The sequence below is a fragment of the Vicia villosa genome, linkage group LG2 (assembly GCF_029867415.1).
Source record: "Vicia villosa cultivar HV-30 ecotype Madison, WI linkage group LG2, Vvil1.0, whole genome shotgun sequence".
Taxonomy (NCBI): Eukaryota; Viridiplantae; Streptophyta; class Magnoliopsida; order Fabales; family Fabaceae; genus Vicia; species Vicia villosa.
Window position 1 is genome coordinate 143,866,106 of NC_081181.1, and position 25,060 is coordinate 143,891,165.

At 36.5% G+C, this 25,060-nt stretch overlaps 1 long non-coding RNA gene across 1 annotated transcript; it reads right to left on the bottom strand.

Annotated features, from left to right (window-relative positions):
• Positions 1-78: 78 nt before the first annotated feature.
• On the bottom strand, positions 79-10,707 carry LOC131646955 (uncharacterized). The gene is made up of 3 exons (XR_009297681.1): positions 10,273-10,707; positions 9,862-10,172; positions 79-183 (listed from the first exon to the last, which is right to left on the bottom strand). It is a non-coding gene; the product is annotated as an uncharacterized LOC131646955 (long non-coding RNA).
• Positions 10,708-25,060: the final 14,353 nt, after the last annotated feature.

A 25,060-nucleotide genomic window follows, 5' to 3' on the forward strand; every position in this document is an offset into this window, starting at 1 on the left:
CTCCACCTATATATTCTTTTCTCCACCTATATATTCTCTTCTTGACTCTGTTCCCACTCTCTCCACAATTCATAATCTTCACCCTTCATTCTCAATCTTCAAACTCTCCCTTCACTTCCATAACCTTCACATTCATTTTCTTATTCACCATCACCATTTTTCTAAACCATTCATCATCTTCACCTTCTTCATTCTTCAGTCTCATCACTCTCTCTGAAACAAAGAATTCTTTACCTCCAACAGTTTCCCTGCCTTCTGATCTTCATCCTTCACTTCTTCAACAATTTCGCTCAATGATATCACACAATCTTCAATCACAGTTCGATCCATCTATCAACTGCAGCATCATCGTCTTCTCAAGACAGCAACGATCATCATCAATAATATCTTCAGCTTCATATCGCGTTAACAGCAACGACGATACATAAAGGTTCAGAAAGAGGAAGCAGATAAAGAATGTGTATCGAAGAAGGCAAAGAAACGAGAGGAATACTGGGTAATTGGAGTACTCTTCTAAAGCAGTCTTGAGCACATCATCGTCTTTGAGCCATAGCGACTCACCGGAAGCTCGGGCCACCATAAACAGGTTCTTTTACGCGCTTTTGATTTGTATCCGTGCTTCTGTGATTAAGATAAGGTCTTGCTTGCTTCAATTTCGTAAAAAAAATCATGCTTGAGTCCGGGAGTATCGATGCTTAGGGTTTCTCTGTGGTAAAGAGTTAACTAGTTAGGGTTAAAATCAGAAGAGGGTGGATTGAAATTTGAGATGAGAGACGAGACCTTGGGTGAGTTCACGGTGGCGCGCCGAGGATCTTCATCGGAGGTGCGCCGTCGCCGTTGTAGCAGAGGAAGAGGAGAGTCTGATTTGGGGGAGAAAGACGAAGGGTCGCATACCGAACCCTAATTTAATCTCTTATCCCTCTTTTTATTTTTGTTATTATTATTTCGTTTTATTTTCAATCTTTTTATTAAAACATGATACGGATCAGCAGATAATCAAACCCTTGGGTCATGAACGAATTTCTGAGTTCACCCCTCATAAGCCCAATTGAATCCTCTGCCTTTTGGCAATCTATAACAAAAATGCCTTTTGGGCCAGATCTGGGCCCTACGCCGTTTGCTATTCACCACCATGTTCTCAGATTCACACCCCCCTGTTTACTTTTGTTTTAATTAATATATTTAGGTTTAATTAGATTTTTCTCCTATTTCTTTTAAGTAATAAAAACACTAATTTTCACTTCTTGTCTTTAGACTTTAATACAAATTTTGACATAAAAATGTTCATAAAAAATATTAGTTTTAGGCTAATTGTTTTAATCTTTTTTGCTTGATTTGTAATTCAATTTCTTCTATAAAAATCATAAAAAATAAATAGTATCTTTTAATTCATTTTCGCACTATATCTTGAATCGCTTGTTTTCATGTTTGGTGCTATATTTTCAAGTCACTTCTTTTAGTCAATTTTGTACTAGTTTTGTATCATGCTTACTTGTGATTTTTACTTGTAATTTCACTTGTGTGTTCCTTTAGAATTTTAGGACCCACAATCCTTAACTTTTAGGCTAGTTCCCTTAAATCCCATAATTTTAGGTAGAACTTTAACAAATCAATTTTAGGACTTAGAATCATCTTTTAGATTAGGTTCTTTTCCTTTTTCTTTTTAACTTTAAAACATTAATAAAGGACGACGCGAATCATGCTAATGCCATTTTTAGTGTGAAAGAAATGATTGGGGTGTAGGCCCCGATGTATGTTCTTTCCCACTTAGCGGAAGAGAAATGATTGAGGCGTAGGCCTCGGTGTATTTCTTAACCGTTGTTTAGAGAAACGATTGTGGCGTAGGCCTCGATGTGCATTCTCTAAACATTCAACAATTGTATTTCATTTAGAGAAACGATTGTGGCGTAGGCCTCGATGTGCATTCTCTAAATATATAAAAACTCTTTTTTCATGGCATGATTCAAGTCACAAATTAATTTCCCTTAAAAGACACCCAACCAAAAACACTTCAAAATATCTAATAAAGGCCCAGACCTAAACAAAGTAAGGAAGTGATGCGAAGCCTTGTAGTGGGTTTTCGTCCATCATGGAATTACACCTAAAAAACACAAACCAATCATCTCTTTTCTCTCTCTTGCCTCCGAGGCATTCTTCCCTTAATCGGACATGTTATTTCCACTCTATTCCCAGCTTAAGACTCCAGAGGTCGAGCAGCGGAGTGCGAATGTAACTTCGTCCACTAAAAAACACAAAAACAAACAAAAACTAAAGAGCCGAACTACGGCGCTCTGATTCCTGAAAAGGATACGTAGGCATTAGGTCGCGAGGCCTAAGCGAGCACAACTATTTATAAACCTTATTTTCCCCGTGTTTCTTCTTCTTTCATTTGCATGCATTCCCTTAGTAATTAAGCTTTAGATTTATACACCCTTAGAATAGAACAAACATAAGTGGATCCTGTGGAGTACCACAGACGTGAGGGGTGCTAGTACCTTCCCCTCGCGTAACCGACTTCTTACTCGATCTCTGGTCGCAAGACCTTTTCTTATCCTTTTCTTATTCTAGGTTTTCTGATATTCCTTTCCCTCTTTGGGATAAATATATTGGTGGCGACTCTGTTCATTTTCGCGAGCGTGCGACAGCTGGCGACTCTGCTGGGGACGTGATAGACCTGTGCTGGTCCATTCTTAGCAAGTCGATCCTAGCTTGCGTTTGTTTTCTTTTCTTTGGGTGTTTATTTATTGCTTTATTGCTTTATTACTTTATTGCTTTATTGCTTTATTTCTTTATGCATCGCATTTTATTTTCATATACTATGATTATTATTCTGCTGTCTGTTGGGATGGGATGTTACTGATTTGAGGTAAAAGGCCCAATACCCAGGCCAGAGTTGACACATAGGATACCTAGGATAGAGTGGATAGTCATGACGCCGATGAGATGTTAGGTCTTGTCTAGTGCGATCATGAGACTCACGCCCAGTCGAGGTTCAAATGGGGTATCATCGTTGGCATGTAGATGCAACAATGGTGGTATCTCAGGAGAACTGATAACGCTGGTTGCCATATTGACCTACCCTGACCTAGACTACACCCGTGAGTGGGGAGGGAATCATATTCTTTACAGGTGCATGTTCTGTTGGTGACTATTGGTTCTCCTGATACTCAAAAGGTCGCCGAACCTTTGATCCTGGAACATTCGACTTATACAGAAGCTCTACATCAGTTATCTATCGTAATCAACGTCGAACCTCTGAATCTGGAGGTTTGACCTTATATGACTTATGCAAAAGCTATCTATCAGAATCAACATCGAACCTCTGAATCTGGAGGGTTCGACCATCTTTGACTTATGCACAAGCTATTTATCCAGAAAGCAACGTCGAACCTCTGAATCTGGAGGATTCGACCATATCTTATTGACCATGAGAAGTTGTTATCCAAGAGGCCTTGATCCTTGATCCTGATTTATGTTGCATTTGCATCATCATTAACATTTTGCATTCATGCATGTGCATTCATGGTCACCAATACTCTTACCTATTTCTCTCCATCAGATCAGTCAAGAAGATTCCTCCACACCGATATCTGACAAGAGCTCACAGAAGAAGAGTCATGGAGAATTACGAACAAGATCAAGCTGCCATTAGAGAAGAGATGGATCAAATGAAAACTAAGGTCGATGCTATCCTGGAAGCTATCCAAGCCTTGCGAACTGAAAGGGTTCCTGCTACACAAGAGATTCCCGTTGTTGGTAACCAAGCTGCTGCTAGCCAACTTGAGGTCGTTCCACCTTCTTCTACTCCATTTGAGTTCCAAGCAAGGACTAATGCTACTCTTGGGATGCCATTCAACTTCATGACTGTTGATACCCTTGGAGCTCCAAACCAAGGTGGGACTATACCCGTGACTTCTGAAGCAATGACTATGGCTGATCCCGTCTTCCCACTCCCTGTGCCACCTTCTCAAACAGAGATTCCTATTCCTGCTTTCTGTGGTACTCGTTCTGCTAATCCAAAAATGCAAACAATACCAACTGCTGAAAGAGCTCGACCCGTTGAGAAATCTGCTGAGAAGTACAAAATCCTTGAGGAAAGAATTCGAGCCATTGAAGGATTTAGCGCCTATGGGATGGATGCTGAGGATATGTGTCTAGTTCCTAATCTGGTTGTCCCTCCTAAGTTCAAGACTCCCGACTTCCAGAAGTACAAGGGTTTGAGCTGTCCGAAGAGCCATATCATCATGTATTGTCGTAAGATGGCTTCTCACATCCACAATGACTCATTGCTCATCCATTGCTTTCAAGATAGCTTGTCTGGGGCATCTTTGAATTGGTATATGAATCTGGAGCGTAATAGAATCCGATCTTGGAAGGATTTGTCTGATGCCTTTCTCAAGCAATACCAATACAACATTGACATGGCACCGACTAGGTTGCAACTACAGAATCAGGTGCAAAGGACCAATGAGACATTCAAAGAATATGCCCAAAGGTGGAGAGAAATGGCTGCTCAGGTTAATCCACCACTTTCTGAATCCGAACTAGTTGATATGTTCATGAATACTCTTCAGGGGCACTATTACGAAAGGATGGTGGGTAGTGTTTCTTCTGGCTTCTCCGATCTAGTCAGGATTGGTGAAAGAATTGAGAATGGCTTGAAAATTGGTAAGATCCAGAATCCCGCCAATGCTGCTGCTGCTAATCAATATGGGTACAAGAAGCCTCAGGGTAATTTCATCAAGAAGAAAGAAGGCGAGACTAGTGTTGTTTCTGCTCAAGATCAAGCTCCTTGCTATCAAGTGACCGCCACCACTCCTCAAGCTTATGTAGCACCTGTTGGTCAACAACCTTGGGTCCCTTATCAGCAATATGTTCAACAACAACAACAAGGTTATCAACAAAGACAAGGTCAACAGAGGCAGAATAGGCCAAAAAGGGTGTATGATCGTGTACCAATGACCTATAGCCAACTTCTCGCCGCCTTGCTTGATCAAAAACTGATTCAATTAGCTGAAGTGAGGCCTCCTCCTGATCCTCTCCCTCCAAATTACAAGATTAATGCCAAGTGTGAATTCCACTCTGGAGGATCTGGTCACACCACTGAAGAGTGCAGAGTTCTCAAAGACAAGGTTCAGGATCTGCTTGATGCAAAGGAGATTACATTCACACCTGTGGCACCTAATGTGGTCAATAATCCCATGCCACCTCACAATGGAGCTTCCACCAGTGGACCATGAAGACTTTATGTTTGTCAGAGAACATTTCATTTGCATCAGAATAAGGCCAAGCTTGCCATGGTATAGATTTCTTTAGTATTTTCAATTGTATTACTTTTGTTGTTATCAAGTACTTCTCATTGTAAGAAACCCATTCTGTTTGAATAAATAAAAAAAATGTAATATACATGTTTTTCTCAAATCATTTCATCGTTGTCATTATGTTCATTGATACTTCACTCATTTGTCTTAAGCAACTAAAAAAGGAGAATGATGAAAATCAAAAACACATGAACTACTAATTATATGCTTTTGGAACAAAGATCCTGCTGACGATGTACACGCATTGTTTCGACTCCTAAACACCGGAGTTATAAGGGAGTGAAACCTTCGTCAACCCCTTTGAGCCTAAGGAGTAGTAGTTTCTTTTCAAAAATACAAAACCCTCAATATTAACCAGGGGCAGGGTAGTCTTCAGTTAGTGCGACCGAGCTCTCAACTTTCAGGTATTCCATCAGAGGATCAATCATATTCCGTCTCTCACAACAAAAGAAGAAGAGCACAATCCACAATGGATGTCTCTCATTCACTGAGAAGAAGGCAGTCACAACCTTTTCTTCAAATCAATCACAAAAGCCATACAACTTATTCCCGAAACGAGACAAAAAGAATGAAAAGAAAGTTATGAATCATGATAAAAAAAACAATAGCCCGCTAAGTCAAAAGAAAAAAAGAAAAGCTTTTAAGCAAATGACTTAGGCAAAAATTAGGGCATATCCCGCTGGACAACGGAAACCAAAATCAAGAGAAACTTTTTGTCCAGGCAAAAATTAGGGAAAGCAAAAGACAGAGCAAAAAAAAAACCTACAAGGGACAAGTTGTTGTGATCATCAACAAAAGCACCAAAAGGTGACTGCCACCTCCATCAAAGCTACAAAGGATCCTCATCCATCATAATCCTTCCTGAAAGGCGAATACTCATGTCAAACTAGCTGAATGTAGGACTGGAGAACATCACGAAGAAGGGGTGGGTTAAGTAGAACTTGAGCCTTTATCCTTTGTTTCTTAAACCGTGAACCCGGCCACGTTACAACCCTCAAAAGTCCTAATTGAAGCAGGGATCGTTCCGAAAGCATACAAACTGTAAAATCATGTCAAACTGACTCCTAATGTTGCTGTGTCATTTGTGTTCTTATCAGTACAACATTTTGACAAATAAAAACCTTTTCTTCTGAGATTAACATGTGCATTGCATTCTCATTATCTTTTTCAAAACAGAATTGTCTCTAATATGAAATTAAGTACTTGATACCAAGGAAAGTTCAACATTAAAATTCCATCGAGTAATCTTACAAAGGCAAAGGTTGGTCATCCACTAAGCAAATATCTGAAACATCCATTAGGTGGAATAGTTCCTTTCAATCTGGGTCATCCATTCCTTGATCAACACTGGGGCAGACCATTGCCAATTTCCATGATCCAAGCACATCAGAATTCCATCTCAAAAGATCTTACAAACTGGGGCAAGATAGAAACGAGTCATTTCTTCATCTTCAATCAAGTGTCAGATATCGAGACAAGTGTTGAGGGGTCAAGCCAAACACCTCACCTTCACCAACAATTTCACAAGCAATGACTTTTCCGCAAGGACACACTCCATTCACTCCTTGTATCCCGGAAGCAGTCATTCCATTCATAGTCATACATGAATCATACATATCATTGCATTCTCACTGGCATTTCTCCCACATAACCCAATCATCAATAAAGCAGGGGCATCCACCCCACATTGATTCTCAAACAGAGTTTCAGAACTCCACATAATCTATTCCACATCAAAGCAAAAACCCTAATCAATCAGTACACTGCATATAGAATCCATAGCCTTGCATCTCTCGAAAAGCACAAATAAATCAAACATTCGCATATGAAGCATAAGCCAAGTTACTCATCAGATGGGTTCTCTACAAGCATTCAATTGATATCCCATTGGATCACTCAGAGTTACCATTGTGGTGTCATCTACCAAAGTCAATCATGTTCACCTTTCTTCAACTCAGAGTTGATGTTTGTGTGTTCAACCCAGAGTTGATTTTCCTTTCATCTTTGACCCCGAGTTAATTATATTTTCCCACTCAACCCAGAGTTGACGGTTACCTTTTACTCAATCCAGAATTGATTCCTTTTCCCACTCAACCCAGAGTTGACGGTTATCTTTTCCCTTTTCCCACTCAACCCAGAGTTGACGGTTATCTTTTGTCCTTTCCCACTCAACCCAGAGTTGACGGTTACCTTTTACTCAATCCAGAATTGATTCCTTTTCCCACTCAACCCAGAGTTGACGGTTATCTTTTCCCTTTTCCCACTCAACCCAGAGTTGACGATTATCTTTTGTCCTTTCCCACTCAATCCAGAGTTGACGGTTATCCTTTTGTTCAACCCAGAGTTAACGGTTATCCCTTGTCTTGTCCCTCTCAACCCAGAGTTGACGGTTATCTCTTCTAATTTTCCACTCAACCCAGAGTTGACGGTCATCTTTTGTCTTTTCCACTCAACCCAGAGTTGACGGTTACCTTTTCTTATTTCCCTCTCAACCCAGAGTTGACGGTTATCCCCTCTCTTTCCCACTCAATCCAGAGTTGACGGTTATTCCTAATTGTTCATCTTTCCTCTTTCAACCCAAAGTTAAATTACCTTCTCTCAACCCAGAGTTGATGTCTACCCATTGTCTTCAACCCAGAGTTGATGTCCATCTCTTGTTTTCAACCCAGAGTTGATGTTCTTACTTTCTTTCTCAACCCAGAGTTGATGCCTATATCTTGTCCCACTAATACTGATCTCCCTCTCCGTTCTCAATCCAGAATTGATGTTTATCTCTTATCCAACCCCGAGTTGACTTCACTTTATTCTTCGACCCAGAGTTGACCCACTTTCCTTCTTCAACCCAGAGTTGAGTTCTATTTCATTTCTAACCCAGAGTTAATTTGTTCAACCCAGAGTTGATACAATCTTCCCCAGTGGATTTGACACCATTTCTTCCTCCAGTGGATTCCATCTTCCTTCAAGCAAATTTTCAGGTACACTTGGTATTTAATCATCTTCTACCTTGAATGTTCGAAAGGCTAGCGCCAATCTCACCTTCAGGTTTAAGACGATTAAATAGGGGCAGCTGTTGCACCCTAAAATTTGCCCATCTAATTATTCTTAATTGGCTCACATACCTCATTCATTTACATCTTAGGTCACCTACCTTCATGCATTCATTCATTAAATAAAAGTAACAACTAAGCTGAAATGTGGGATCAAGGACCAGGGATCGAATTGAGGTCTCACAGAAGCCTTAGCCAAAAGAGGCTTATTTATTTCATTACCTGAAGGCAAAATATTGCTTGGTACTTTGTTAACATAATTGATCCATTTGATTGATGTACATTAGTCATTATGGATTCTTACTGAATAAATGTGTGTTGGATCGGATTTTCTTATTAATTAGCATTTTGTCTCGTGCTATTGAAGTCAAGTTACAAGTTGAAATTAAGGGAAATATTTGTGTGGTTTCTTGGCATACAAGTTATGAGACATTATTGTCATCACCTCTTTCATTTAAGCCTACAAGATGAAGAATTTGGCACTACAAGTTTATAACTCGGTCCAAGTATGGCCAATGGAAGAACTTAAAGGGTGGAACTTCAAATAAAGTATGATGTACAAATATCAAGTGTTCAAGATTGTTCCAATACAAACAAGATCAATTTTATATGTCCAAGTTCATTCAAGTTCCAAATGCTTTATGGCTCAACATTAAATCCAATCCGTTTTAAACATACAAAAAAAAAAGGGAAGAGTTATTTCATTCATGTGGTTTTTGCGGTATACAGTTTCACATTATAAGGTTATACATTACAAGCTTTGCCATCATCCTGAAACATTGAAAAATTACAAATATTGTTCATGCCTAAACTACAACAGGCAATCTTCATTCAAAGGGGCTGCACTTAATGATACTATGTCGAACCGGACCCATCAGTTTACTAAGTCTTCAAACCGCGTCAGTTTAAGAAGAGACCAAGGGAGCCTGTTACATCTTACACCATAAGCTATGCAACATAACAAAAACAAAGCAGCCTCCATGCTATACAAATAAACTGAGTCGGTGCCGGAAGGAAACCAATTGAATTGCAGCTCGAAACCAAGTGAAAACCAAATCCTGCATCCTTTCAACAGTGTCCCTGCAATCTGCAACCATTCAATCACAGATTCACATATCATAAAAACAACATTCCAAAGTTCAAAATAAAAACAGTTGCAACCAACATTCCTATAATCACATACAACAACCCTAATCCAATACTTGCAGCCATCCATAACCACAAAACAGAATCAGTAACTAACTTTTAAACAGCAATAACAACCACCTAACTGCCATAACAGAAAACTAACCCAAAAAACTGATTCAGTTACTAACCTAACAGTCTAACAGAATTTCAACCAATTGCTAACAGACATGACTGAATCAAAACATAAGAAAATCAGAAAGAACTAACCTTCAGAATCGATTTTCTCCACCTATATATTCTCTTCTCCACCTATATATTCTCTTCTTGACTCTGTTCCCACTCTCTCCACAATTCATAATCTTCACCCTTCATTCTCAATCTTCAAACTCTCCCTTCACTTCCATAACCTTCACATTCATTTTCTTATTCACCATCACCATTTTTCTAAACCATTCATCATCTTCACCTTCTTCATTCTTCAGTCTCATCACTCTCTCTGAAACAAAGAATTCTTTACCTCCAACAGTTTCCCTGCCTTCTGATCTTCATCCTTCACTTCTTCAACAATTTCGCTCAATGATATCACACAATCTTCAATCACAGTTCGATCCATCTATCAACTGCAGCATCATCGTCTTCTCAAGACAGCAACGATCATCATCAATAACATCTTCAGCTTCATATCGCGTTAACAGCAACGACGATACATAAAGGTTCAGAAAGAGGAAGCAGATAAAGAATGTGTATCGGAGAAGGCAAAGAAACGAGAGGAATACCGGGTAATTGGAGTACTCTTCTAAAGCAGTCTTGAGCACATCATCGTCTTTGAGCCATAGCGACTCACCGGAAGCTCGGGCCACCATAAACAGGTTCTTTTACGCGCTTTTGATTTGTATCCGTGCTTCTGTGATTAAGATAAGGTCTTGCTTGCTTCAATTTCGTAAAAAAAATCATGCTTGAGTCCGGGAGTATCGATGCTTAGGGTTTCTCTGTGGTAAAGAGTTAACTAGTTAGGGTTAAAATCAGAAGAGGGTGGATTGAAATTTGAGATGAGAGACGAGACCTTGGGTGAGTTCACGGTGGCGCGCCGAGGATCTTCATCGGAGGTGCGCCGTCGCCGTTGTAGCAGAGGAAGAGGAGAGTCTGATTTGGGGGAGAAAGACGAAGGGTCGCATACCGAACCCTAATTTAATCTCTTATCCCTCTTTTTATTTTTGTTATTATTATTTCGTTTTATTTTCAATCTTTTTATTAAAACATGATACGGATCAGCAGATAATCAAACCCTTGGGTCATGAACGAATTTCTGAGTTCACCCCTCATAAGCCCAATTGAATCCTCTGCCTTTTGGCAATCTATAACAAAAATGCCTTTTGGGCCAGATCTGGGCCCTACGCCGTTTGCTATTCACCACCATGTTCTCAGATTCACACCCCCCTGTTTACTTTTGTTTTAATTAATATATTTAGGTTTAATTAGATTTTTCTCCTATTTCTTTTAAGTAATAAAAACACTAATTTTCACTTCTTGTCTTTAGACTTTAATACAAATTTTGACATAAAAATGTTCATAAAAAATATTAGTTTTAGGCTAATTGTTTTAATCTTTTTTGCTTGATTTGTAATTCAATTTCTTCTATAAAAATCATAAAAAATAAATAGTATCTTTTAATTCATTTTCGCACTATATCTTGAATCGCTTGTTTTCATGTTTGGTGCTATATTTTCAAGTCACTTCTTTTAGTCAATTTTGTACTAGTTTTGTATCATGCTTACTTGTGATTTTTACTTGTAATTTCACTTGTGTGTTCCTTTAGAATTTTAGGACCCACAATCCTTAACTTTTAGGCTAGTTCCCTTAAATCCCATAATTTTAGGTAGAACTTTAACAAATCAATTTTAGGACTTAGAATCATCTTTTAGATTAGGTTCTTTTCCTTTTTCTTTTTAACTTTAAAACATTAATAAAGGACGACGCGAATCATGCTAATGCCATTTTTAGTGTGAAAGAAATGATTGGGGTGTAGGCCCCGATGTATGTTCTTTCCCACTTAGCGGAAGAGAAATGATTGAGGCGTAGGCCTCGGTGTATTTCTTAACCGTTGTTTAGAGAAACGATTGCGGCGTAGGCCTCGATGTGCATTCTCTAAACATTCAACAATTGTATTTCATTTAGAGAAACGATTGTGGCGTAGGCCTCGATGTGCATTCTCTAAATATATAAAAACTCTTTTTTCATGGCATGATTCAAGTCACAAATTAATTTCCCTTAAAAGACACCCAACCAAAAACACTTCAAAATATCTAATAAAGGCCCAGACCTAAACAAAGTAAGGAAGTGATGCGAAGCCTTGTAGTGGGTTTTCGTCCATCATGGAATTACACCTAAAAAACACAAACCAATCATCTCTTTTCTCTCTCTTGCCTCCGAGGCATTCTTCCCTTAATCGGACATGTTATTTCCACTCTATTCCCAGCTTAAGACTCCAGAGGTCGAGCAGCGGAGTGCGAATGTAACTTCGTCCACTAAAAAACACAAAAACAAACAAAAACTAAAGAGCCGAACTACGGCGCTCTGATTCCTGAAAAGGATACGTAGGCATTAGGTCGCGGGGCCTAAGCGAGCACAACTATTTATAAACCTTATTTTCCCCGTGTTTCTTCTTCTTTCATTTGCATGCATTCCCTTAGTAATTAAGCTTTAGATTTATACACCCTTAGAATAGAACAAACATAAGTGGATCCTGTGGAGTACCACAGACGTGAGGGGTGCTAGTACCTTCCCCTCGCGTAACCGACTTCTTACCCGATCTCTGGTCGCAAGACCTTTTCTTATCCTTTTCTTATTCTAGGTTTTCTGATATTCCTTTCCCTCTTTGGGATAAATATATTGGTGGCGACTCTGTTCATTTTCGCGAGCGTGCGACACCGTGGTAAAACTATAATTTAACCGTGGCTAATAAATTGCAACGCCACTTTTTTCCATTGATTTGTTAACCGTGGCTAAGTGTAATTCGCCACAGTTTTTTTACTGAATTGTCATAGTTTTGACCATGGCTAATTAGCGGATTTTTGGTAGTGTTTCTTGATTCTACACAAACATTTTTTGTTTTATTTGCAAACTTATTATGTTGATTTATGTTCTTCTACAGTGTCCAACATGTTTTTTTTTGTGTTTTCCATGCAAATGTTCTTTAAATGGTAGTACAAAATAAGCAGCAAGAATAAGAGCAACATATACATTTTGCTACATAGATATCACACTGTCAAATGCCAAAAAATTAATACTAAGCTTATACATTTGATTGTGTAATATAAGTATCAGACAAATAGCAAGTAGAAGCCAAAGTTAATATATGACATCATTTAAATAACTATTCAATAAATTTTAACAATTACAAGATTTATGTTGCCTTTAGGGATGGAAAAATATCCATACCCGCGGATATCCACGGATAAAATCCGTCACGGGTACGGGACGGATAGTTTAAAAGATATCCGCGGATTAAATAAATGGATATTTTAATTCCCGTTTATTAATGGATATGGATACGGGTTTAATGTTATCCATACCCGCGGATATCTGTATCCTTTAATAAATTATAAAAATTAGTTAAACATTATTAGTTTAATATACTCTATCGTTTTTTTTTGTCAAAAAAAAAATATACTCTATCGTTTCATCTTCTAAAAAACTAGAAAACTCGCCTCCTTTGTATTCTATACAAATTTTATCGGCCATTTCATATTTAAGCTTCTTCTATACTCGATACCTCACTTTAACAATTCCACTGTTCAACCAAGCAGTACCGCTTTTTTCTCGTCCAACCAGTGTCATTCTTTCTACTTCTCCGTCGTCCGCTCTTCCATCATAACTCACAATCACAATATCATTGTTTTTTTTGTTAAAATTAAAATGTATGAATATTATGCATTGGTGATGAAATTTTGTTGTTAAAATAAGAGAGATCTGTATGAATGTTATGTGATGATAACGTCTTGTGTCTTAAAAACAAGTTGAAAATGTTTTTTCAAAACATAATTTTAGAAAAATAGTATTATCCATGGATATCTGTAAATATCCGCGGATATCTTAAAACCCGCGGATTACCCGTTTAGCAGATATCTGACGGATATGGGGCGGATATATGGATATCATATTTATTCAACGGGACGGACACATATATCATACTATCCGTCCTCATGGATATCCATTTACGTCCCTAGTTGCCCTGTTTTAATTTTTAACAACTTTTAATTTACAGTAATTTATTATTTTAATTATTTACTATAGGTAAATGAAGTGATAATACTTAATAGAAACTAACACATAATCGTAAAATTTAACCTAACAAAATCATGGTAATAATCCAACATTATAAAATTGATTTATAAGCTTATGATATTTATATATATCAACTCTTTTTGGGATCTATTAATAATCAATGTAATATTGAAATTTTTCAAATACATCTCTCAGTTTACTATCACTTTACACCTAGAATCCTCGTCTAAAGAATTAAAAATAAATTAAAGTCCTTAAATTTATGGTGCAAAATAAAAAAATTGATAATTACATTAAAAAATCAGCTAACAAAAAATTAGTTATGAAAAAAAAGTTAATTGTGTATAAATATATGTTAAAAAATTAATGTATCATTTTGTAGTTTAGGAGCATATTTTCACTTTAAAAAATATTCAACTTTTTTTAATTATTAATTATTTTCTTTATTTTTTTCTTTTAGAAAAACACATCAAATTCATTATATTCTTCATATTTGTCTCTTTTGATACTCTCTAACCTATTTATGTCTTTCATTTCCTTTTCATAACCAATCACTCATAGTATTAATTTATAAACATGAATTTGCCTAGTAATTTTAGAATGTGAATTTCTTTTTCTTAATTTGGAATGTAGTTTTGATTGAATTTTGAATAAGTAGAAGAATAGGGGACCAGGTAGTAAAGGACAGAGTATATAGAGGCTAGCTAGATGAAGATGAACAATACTATAACGGGACAAATGATTGTTGAAGTAGTCAAGCAGGCTATTGCAGAGTACATAAATATATGTGCTACCACCTCTTAGCTGTCTCTACTATCCGATCTTCTTGTACTTTTCCTAATGTCCACGACAAAATCTATTATTATTACTATTATTATTATTATTATTATTATTATTATTATTTTGTATAAAAAGAATATTTTAACTTAATCTCATACTATTATGATTATCATTATTGGTCCCCTCTTTCAACATATTTAAATATTAATAATATGATTTGTCGTGTAAAGGAGCTTGCAGCAGTAAAGACAGATCATAAACTCGTGTTATTAACGGAGATACAACATTTGCATATTAAAAAGAACTACCAACGATAAAATATTTACTTACATACTAATTCAATATTGATCACTCACTTTCTTGATTCTACACAAAAAAGTTTTTGATTTAGTTGCAAACTCATTATGTTGATTTATGTTCTTCACAGTGTCCAACAATTTTTTTAGGTGTGTATGCAGAAGTTCTTTAAATGGTAGTACAAAATAAGTAGCTAGATTAAGAGAAACATATATGTATTGCAAAAAACTGGAAAATCGACGGCTTTTGTAAACTGGCAGTTTAAATGCTTTTTATTTTAAATTTAAATTTAAATTAAAACCAGACCATTTTGAGTTTTAAGTATTTTAAAAAAATCTTCTTCCAAACGCAGAAACAGAAGTCCAAACGCACTGTAGCATCACTTTTGGTTTCGTCCCGCCGTTCTCCAAAGTCCAAACACAGCTCTACCGCATCACCTCGTTTCTCCCCGCCGCGCCACCGTCTCTCTTCTCCGCACCACGAAGCTCATCCTCTCTGTTTCCTCAAATTCCAAAGGTCTGCGTCTTTTATTTGCATAACTCTTTTAACGATCATGGGTTTTCTTTATTTTGACTCAAATCATCTTTATCTTTTTCTAAGATCTCTTGAATAATCTTCAACCCTAAGACACCTTCCTCACCAATTCCGCCCAATAAAAAGGAGTTCTACATTTCCTTCCATATAATGCTTCATACGGAGCCATATCAATGCTCGTGTGATAATTGTTATTATATGCAAATTCTATCAACGACAAAAGTTACTCTCAAACACACATGCTCTCAACATATCCTCCAAGGTGTGAATTGTCCTCTCTTTCTGGTCATCCGTTTGAGGATGATTAGGCATACTCAAACACAACTTCGATCCCAAGGCTTGTTGAAATGCCTCCCAAAATATCAAAGTAAACTTCATATCTTTATCTGACACAATACTAGTGGGACTCTTTAATGATATATTTGAACAAGGCCTAGTAAAGGAGGGAAATTGGTAACCTTTTGGAGGGGCTACACCTTTATGTCACCCCTATTAGGAATCGTTTCGCCCTAAGTGCACTCCTTGTTCGCCCACTCGCCTCACGTGAACTTCCCCTTTCATACTACCGTAAGTTATCTACAGAGACGGTCTCTCCCTGAAATTCTGTTCGTTATGAGGCTTATGTTGGACACAATGTCTGGGACAACTTGTCAAACTTATTAAACCAATTTTAACACAATATGACAACAATAATGATTTATAGTAAAAACAATAAATAATACAATAGAATTGGTAACCCAGTTCGGTGAAACCTCACCTACGTCCGGGGGGGCTTCTAATCCAAGAAAGAAAATACACTCTCAATAAAATTAGTATAAAGTGTCTTATATGAAAAAGCCTCTTGTTTAATGCCCTTATTCTTAATTTTATCCCGTGTATTTTAGGACTCCCCCTAAATATGAGACCCTCTCACTTTCTCTTAATTATTAACCCTAGTGATCAACAACAATAATCAAAATGATAAATATTGAATTACAACTCAACTAAATAAACCAACAATTATACCTTATGATATGACTGTATGCGCTAGCATGGTGTACAAATAACACAAACAAAAGACTCAAATGAACCCTAGCACAAAGATCTTCAATCCTAGCACACACCCTTAAGAGATATTTGAGTCTCCTTAAATAGCAATGCAATTTTGGGCTTTTCTCCTTTGGATATTAACTGTGATCTCGTCCTAATTTCTAGAAGATTTAGTTGGATTCAATTTTTAATTTGTTCCACAAAAGCTTCCAACTAAAGATATGATTTGTTTTTTATTCAAATTTTAAATCTTCAAGTAATTAGATTTGATCTCATTCAGTTTTTCAAACAAATCTAATTAATTCATTTATAAAAGATAGCAACAAATATGATTGGAATACAATTAGAATTTTTGCTCGAAGTAGCAAAAACATTAGCTTGCAGACAAGGGCCAGATGTTACACACATGGTAAAACATCGTGTCTCACATGTGTCGCTTCTTCACCAAAACATCTTGTATACTCCATATTGTTTTTCATAATGCAACCAACTACTTAGAACAACACTCACCATAGTAAGCCTTAACCACCATCACTTACGGTCTCTAAGTATCCCCTATCACACACACTTGTATTTTTAGAAAAATATAACTCTAAAACTCAATATTTAGCAAAAGAGTAAATATAATACTATTATTGATGATTTATTATTTCAAAATAATAATAATAGTTTAAAAAATTTTAAAAATAGGAAAACATGAACCATATATTATGAAAATAAAGTTAACAGAAATACAAATAAAGAAGCTAAGCACACCGACACTAGTGCGTAAAGTACATTTTACATCGGGCGAAAAGTACTTTTTACATCGGGCCTGGGCCCGATATAAAGCCAGACGATGTAATAAGTCAGAGATATTTTACATCGGGCCAAGGCCCGATGTGAAAAATTAACATACCACATCGGTTGAATTCCCTTGTCTGATGTGAAAAATAATGTAATTTTTTTATAAAAAAATATATACGCCATATTTTACATCGGTTGTCCAGTCCGCCCGATTTAATAGATAGATTTTACATCGGTTTTCCACTTTGCCCGATGTAATAGATAAGTTTTTACATCAGTTTTCCATTTTGCCGGATGTAATATGTTTTCTGCTTTTAAGCGTATAATAGTTGTTTTTCCTATTTTAACCTGTAATTTTTTTTATACCTAATTTTACATATAAGTTTCAAATACCACACATACCAAAGTTAGGTCGCTATTTTGCATATTTTTCCCACAACTCACAGACCATATTTAGGTCACTATTTTCATATTTTTCTAACCAGTGAAGGATATAATTTAATTGCACCAAATAACTAAGATGCATATATATATATATATATATATATATATATATATATATATATATATTCCTCAAAGTTTACAAAAGTATTAATCTAGGATACACAAGTGTACAAAATTATAAGAAAGTTTACACACGGTAGACTATTACAAAATAACAAAACAACAAATATCCAACAATTTAAGTCCTTTAGCGCACTTGAAATACCAACATGCATCCACGAGAAGATGAGTTGTAGCTTTTGAAGACAACACCAAAATTACATTTGCTGAGAATAAATAATAACACTAATTAACATCATTGGACAACATCAAAGTCAGGAAACTAGCTCGAATCATAAATATAGACAATTCCATAAAACTCACCAGATAAAGCTTAATCTTTATATAACTCAAAGAAACATTTTGCCCAACGGAGTCGCAAATCATACAAATCATGTGTTAATTCTGTAGGATCATCAAATACCTACAATACGTAAATAACAATATAGAGTTATTCTTTGAAAATTCAAATTAAGTTGCAAAACGCAAAGTAAATAACAAATTAAAGTTATTTTATTACCTGCATCCAAGATTCGGTTATATTGGCAGAGACAATATCCAACATATTTTTCATCACATAGTACCCACAATCGTTAGAGTTATGTTGTTTCCTTGTCTACAAATGAATGACATAATTAGTGAATAATTGTCGTAAAATTAAATATAGAATTATAATTTACACCACACTAACATTGGGCTGAAGCCATGTAGCCTTTTTTCTATTGCCATTTGCAAATTGATGAACCTCAAAATCACTAATTCAGAAGAAAAAAATTCATATAAACACATAAAATATGAAATTGCTTTTGTAACAATTTATGTATGTATATATGATATATACTATATTATAACAAAATTCACATAAAAGATAAACTTACGTTGTAACAATTTTCTTCGTGGCTTTATCAATTTCCCTATGAAGTGAACAAAAGACGACCACAATATAGTCTCTTGGACACATGACTATTAATTGCCAATGTTGTTTGTACATGTGTGTGTGTGTGTGTGGAAACACAAAAGTCACATAAAATATCTATGTTATCAAAATTAAAAAATAGAAAACATAATTTCATAAAAACTTACCCATGAATAAGTGGTAGTAAGTGGCAAACTTTGTAAAATGGTTACTTTACCAAGTATATAGTCACGTGAGAGTTTGTTAGAGGCATCTCAACTAGTTTTATCTCATTAACTCTCCATATTCCACATGGGAAGTTCATTAGAACCTTCTTCTGTTCTTGTTAGAGGTATCAATATAGATGAAAAATGAAAGTGTCCAAAAGCAAAACCAATTTAAAGAAACGATGCTACATTAACCATCTATGTATGAAAGAATCTATCTACACGAAGTGAAGGCACACAAACACACACCAGGAACAAGAAAAGATCAAAACTACAACATACTTTACTAATAAAACAAATAGAATTGACTCATAGATGTTGAATATGACCTCATAATATTTATTAAAAAACATTATAGTATTTGAAATTGCAACAACCACCACATTTTGTTAGAACAAGATTTGTTCTGATCAATATTCTTGGTTTTGATGATAACAATGTATATGAATTTTGTATAAGACAATGTGGTACTCTAATCCTATGCATTTTCCATTTCAGGAAATATATGTAGAGTATGCACAATTCAGCGCAAGAAGCACTGACTCAGAAGGTTTAGTATGCAACATCAGAACATGCTCTCGCAAGACATCAGAAGATGGTCAAGCAGAATCAGAACATGATCTATTGAAGCATCAGAAGAACTTGAGATCAGAAGCAGAAGCACTGAAGTTCTTATGGTATCAAGCTAGAAGCACTTCAAAGTCAGAAGACAAGAAGATGCTCTGCACTAAGCTGTTTGACTCTGATTAATTCAAACGTTGTATCTACAAAGATCATATCAGAAGCAAGTACAAGATGGCAGGCTACGCTGACTAAGAAAAGGAACGTTAGAAGCTATTAAAGGCAAAGTCAGTTAAAGCAGGAAATGTAAGGCTCGAGGTAGTTGACAAAAGAGTGAAACATTAAATGCAATGTTGTACGGATCACGCAACGCATTAAATGCTCCCAACGGTCATCTTCTCAAAACGCCTATAAATAGTGAAGTTCTGATCAGAAGCAAGGTTACCAATTTTACGAACAACTTTTCAATCTGGCTGAAACGCTGCTGAATTAAAAGCTATCAAACTTCATCTTCAACCTCGCATTATTGTTGTAATATTTTAGTGAGATTAAGCTTAGAACTTAAGAGAAATATCACAGTTGTGATTATAGCTTATTAAGAAGCATTGTAATACTCTTGTAAGAATTTGTTTACATTCATTTGTAAAGGAACTAGAGAAGATCAAGTTGTGATCGGATTCTCTAGAAGTCTTAGAGGGTATCTAAGCATTGATTTCCTAGAGTGATCAAGTTGTGATCAGAATACTCTAGAAGACTTAGAGGGTATCTAAGTGGAAAACCATTGTAATCAAGATTGATTAGTGGATTAAATCCTCATGTGAGGTAAATCACTCCAAGGGGGTGGACTGGAGTAGTTTAGTTAACAACGAACCAGGATAAAAATCATTGTGAAAATTGTTTTTATCTTAAGAGTTTTAAAGCTACACTTATTCAAACCCCCCTTTCTAAGTGTTTTTCTATCCTTCAATTGGCATCAGAGCGCAGGTTCTAAGGTGCAAGCACTTAACCGTGTTTAGAAAAGATTCAGGAAGAGAAAAACACTAAGTCAAGATGGTTGAAACTCCACCACCTACATCTACATCTGGCTCTGCTGAGTAACACAATGGAAATGGAAACAATGGCTACACTAGACCACCAGTATTCAATGGTGAAAACTTTGAATATTGGAAAGATAGACTCGAAAGTTACTTTCTTGGTTTAGATGGTGACTTATGGGATCTTCTGGTGGATGGTTACAAACATCCGGTGAAAGCTAGTGGTGTAAAGCTCACAAGACAAGAAATGAGTGATGATCAAAAGAAGCAATTCAAAAATCATCACAAGTGTAGGACTATTCTGCTGAATGCTATTTCTCATGCTGAATATGAGAAGATATCAAACAGAGAAACTGCCTATAACATATATGAATCATTGAAAATGACTCATGAAGGAAATGCCCAAGTCTAGGAGACCAAGGCTCTTGCTTTAATCCAGAAATATGAAGCCTTCAAGATGGAGGATGATGAAAACATTGAAACAATGTTCTCAAGATTTCAAACTCTAACTGCTGGATTAAGAGTTCTTGACAAGGGATATACAAAGGCTGATCACGTCAAGAAGATCATCAGAAGCTTGTCAAGAAGATGGGGTCCTATGGTGACTGCATTCAAAATTGCCAAGAACCTAAATGAAGTCTCTCTTGAATAATTGATCAGTGCTCTGAGGAGTCATGAAATTGAGCTAGATGCTAATGAACCTCAGAAGAAAGGTAAGTCTATTGCATTAAAATCTAATTATTAAAAATGTACTAACGCATTTCAGGCAGAAGAACAAGATTCTGAAGAATCAGAATCAGAAGAAGAAGAAGAACAAGAAGATGAACTGTCCATGATCTCCAGAAGGGTAAACCAACTCTGGAAGAGCAAACAAAGGAAGTTAAAGAACTTCAGAAGTTCTAAGAAGCCTGAAAGAGGATAATCTTCTGGAAGCAGAAGATCTGACAAGAAGAAGTTCACTTGCTTCGAGTGCAATGAGCCAGGTCATTACAAGAATGAGTGTCCAAAGCTTCAATTCATAAGAAGAAAGGTCTTATGGCTACTTGGGATGATTCAGATTCATCAGAATCAGAATCAGACTCTGAAGGCGAGCAGGCAAACTTTGTGCTGATGGCCACTGTGGATGATGAAGCAGAATCTACATCAGAATCTGACTCTGAAGAGGTGTTTTCTGATCTATCTTGAGAAGAGCTTGCTTCCAGTTTAGCTGAAATTCTTGAAATCAAGGCTAAACTTAGTATCAAGTACAAAAAGCTGAGAAAGCTCTTTGTATATGAAACTAAGAAGCTTGAATTAGAAAATTCTGAACTTAAAGAAAAAGTTTCAAAACTATCCAAAGATGCTGAGTCATCTTCTGGTTCAGAAGAATCTATTCCAAGCTTGAACCATATTCTTAAAGAATATGACTTGAGTTTCAGGAAATTCTTATCTAGAAGTATTGGTAGAAGTCATCTTGCTTCTATGATATATGCTTTTTCTAGAAATAAGAGAGTTGGCATTGGCTATGAGGGTGATACCCCATACAAACTTGAACCTGTAGATGATATGAAAATCACATACAAGCCATTGTATGATCAGTTCAAGTATGGCCACTCCCATGATATTAAGCTCACCTCACATGCCAAAAGCTTTCATGTTACACACACTAAGAAGCATGTGACACAACCTAGAAAATATCATGCTGCTAAACCTAAGGAATATCATGATGTACCTCCTGTTGTTTATCATGCTAAACCCAAGTTCAATCAGAACTTGAGGAGAACTAACAAGAAAGGACCCAAGAAGTTGTGGGTACCTAAGGAGAAGATAATTTCTGTTGCAGATATCCTTGGCAGCAAAGAAGAAAACGCAGAGCATGTCATGGTACCTGGACTCTGGGTGCTCGCGACACATGACGGGAAGAAGGTCTATGTTCCAAGACCTGGTGCTTAAATCTGCTGGAGAAGTTAAGTTTGGAGGAGATCAGAAGGGCAAGATAATTGTCTCGGGACTTATTGTCCATAAGTCAATTAAGTGACAATGGTTATGACATAATCTTCAACCAAAAATCTTGAAAGGCTGTAAGTCAGAAGGATGGCTCAATCCTATTTACAGGCAAGAGAAATAGCAACATTTACAAGATTGATCTTCAAGATCTTAAGAATCAGAAGGTAACTTGTCTTATGTCTGTTAGTGAAGAGCAATGGGTCTGGCACAGAAGATTAGGCCATGTTAGTTTGAGAAAGATTTCTCAGATTAACAAACTAAATCTGGTCAGAGGTCTCCCAAATCTGAAATATAAATCAGATGCTCTTTGCGAAGCATGTCAGAAGGGAAAGTTCTCCAAACCTGCATTCAAGTATAAGAATGGTGTTTCTTCCTCTAGGCCGCTAGAACTTCTGCACATTGATATGTTTGGCCCAGTCAAAACAGCTTCTGTCAGAGGGAAGAAATATGGATTAGTCATCGTAGATGATTATAGCCGCTGGACATGGGTAAAGTTCTTGAAACACAAGGATGAGTCTCATTCAGTGTTCTTTGACTTCTGCACTCAGATTCAATCTGAGAAAGAGTGTAAAATCATAAAGGTCAGAAGTGATCATGGTGGCGAGTTTGAGAACAGATTCTTTGAGGAATACTTTAAAGAAAATGGTATTGCCCATGATTTCTCTTGCCCTAGAACTCCACAGCAAAATGGAGTTGTAGAGCGAAAGAATAGGACTCTACAAGAAATGGCCAGAACCATGATCAACGAAACCAATATGGCTAAGCATTTCTAGGCAGAAGCAATAAATACTGCATGTTATATTCAGAATAGAATCTCTATAAGACCTATTCTTAATAAGACTCCTTATGAATTGTGGAAGAACAGAAAGCCCAACATTTCATATTTTCATCCTTTTGGATGTATTTGTTATATTCTGAACAATAAGGATCATCTGAGTAAGTTTGATTCTAAGGCACAGAAGTGTTTCCTTATTGGATATTCTGAACGCTCAAAAGGCTACAGAGTATACAATACTGAAACATTGATTGTTGAAGAATCAATCAATATCAGATTGGATGATAAGCTTGGTCTTGAAAAGCCAAAGCAGTTTGAGAATTTTGCAGATATTGAAGTCTGTGACTCAGAAGCTGGAGAACCCAGAAGCAAAGGATCAGAAGATCAAGTTGTTGCTTCTTTAGAGAATCTCAGAATTTTTGAAGAACCAACTGTCAGAAGATCTTCTAGACTCACCTCTGCTCACTCAGAAGATGTCATTATTGGAAAGAAAGAAGATCCTATCAGAACAAGATCTTTTCTAAAGGATGTCAGTAAGAACTTATGATCAGAATGAGAAGATGAGAAGTTCTAAATTTGTCAGAATCAAAGTCAAAGCAAAACAGCTGTCACCAACTATTTCAGAAGTTGAACACGTGTTCACTCTATTTGGACAGGCATGCGTGAAACCGATGAGACGCCGCCCTAGGTAACTGTGCAAATCATTTCAAATTTCACGTTACCCCACCTAACGTCATTCATCATTAAATGCATTTGATTCTTTTGATTCTGTAACTGTTCTTTCTCATAATTTCATTGCATTCTTTTTCAAATCTGTCTCCATATATACATCTCTCATCATAACATTTGCTCTTTTATGCATTCCTTCTCTCTCCTGTTTATGCACTTTTGCAACCTTTTTGCCCTATTTTCTTACCCTAAAAGAAAGAAACCCAGAAATCTCAGTGGTGTGAAAATGGCTGCTTCTTCATCACATATCGCTGATTCTTCATCTCCTCCTTAACAACATCAACAAGAAGAAGAACAACTACTCTTTCCATCGGTCACGTGTTCCATTCCTCGGGAAGATTTAGAAGTTATTTGTGAGTTGATGGTTGATTTTGATAACCTTGAAGAACGTGAGTTTCATGTCAAAGATGATATGGTCGTTCAAGGATGGTCATCGTTGTTTCATGAGTTTTGTGGACCAGTTTATCCTGACTTGGTAAAAGAATTTTGGGCTTATGCTTTCGTCATTCCTAAAGCAGTTGTATCTTTTGTTCATGGAAGGTTCTTTGCCATTACTAAAGATACTCTGAGAATATTGTTTGATTTGAAAGAGCCTGTTGGCGCTTATGAACTTTCTCATAGAGCAAACTGGGCATATGTTCTTGTTGAACTATACCCAGATGTGACGAAAACCAAGAATGTCAAGGATTTGAAGGACATTTACAAAGTGTGGACAAAGACTCTTCTAGGATGTTTCTACCACAGAAAATCAACCTGTTCACCAAACTTCATAAACAAAGACCAACAATACATCATGTATTGTATTGGTACTCAGAAGAAGGTTGATGCTCCTTACATCATTTTCATTCATATGTGGAATGCTGTAAGAGATTCTAGAGATCATAACAGAACTAAGAAAGGCGATGTTATTCCTTTTGGAAGAATCATCACCAACATTCTGGTTCAAACCAAGATGGTTGAAAAACTAGAATCTGATGGTGTCATCAAGGATCTTGTCACTGTCACTGGAAGCATCTTGAATGCTAACACCTTGAGAAAGATGAATCTTATTCAAGCTGTTGAACATGCTCCTCAACCTATTCCTGGAATCAGAATCAGAAGAGG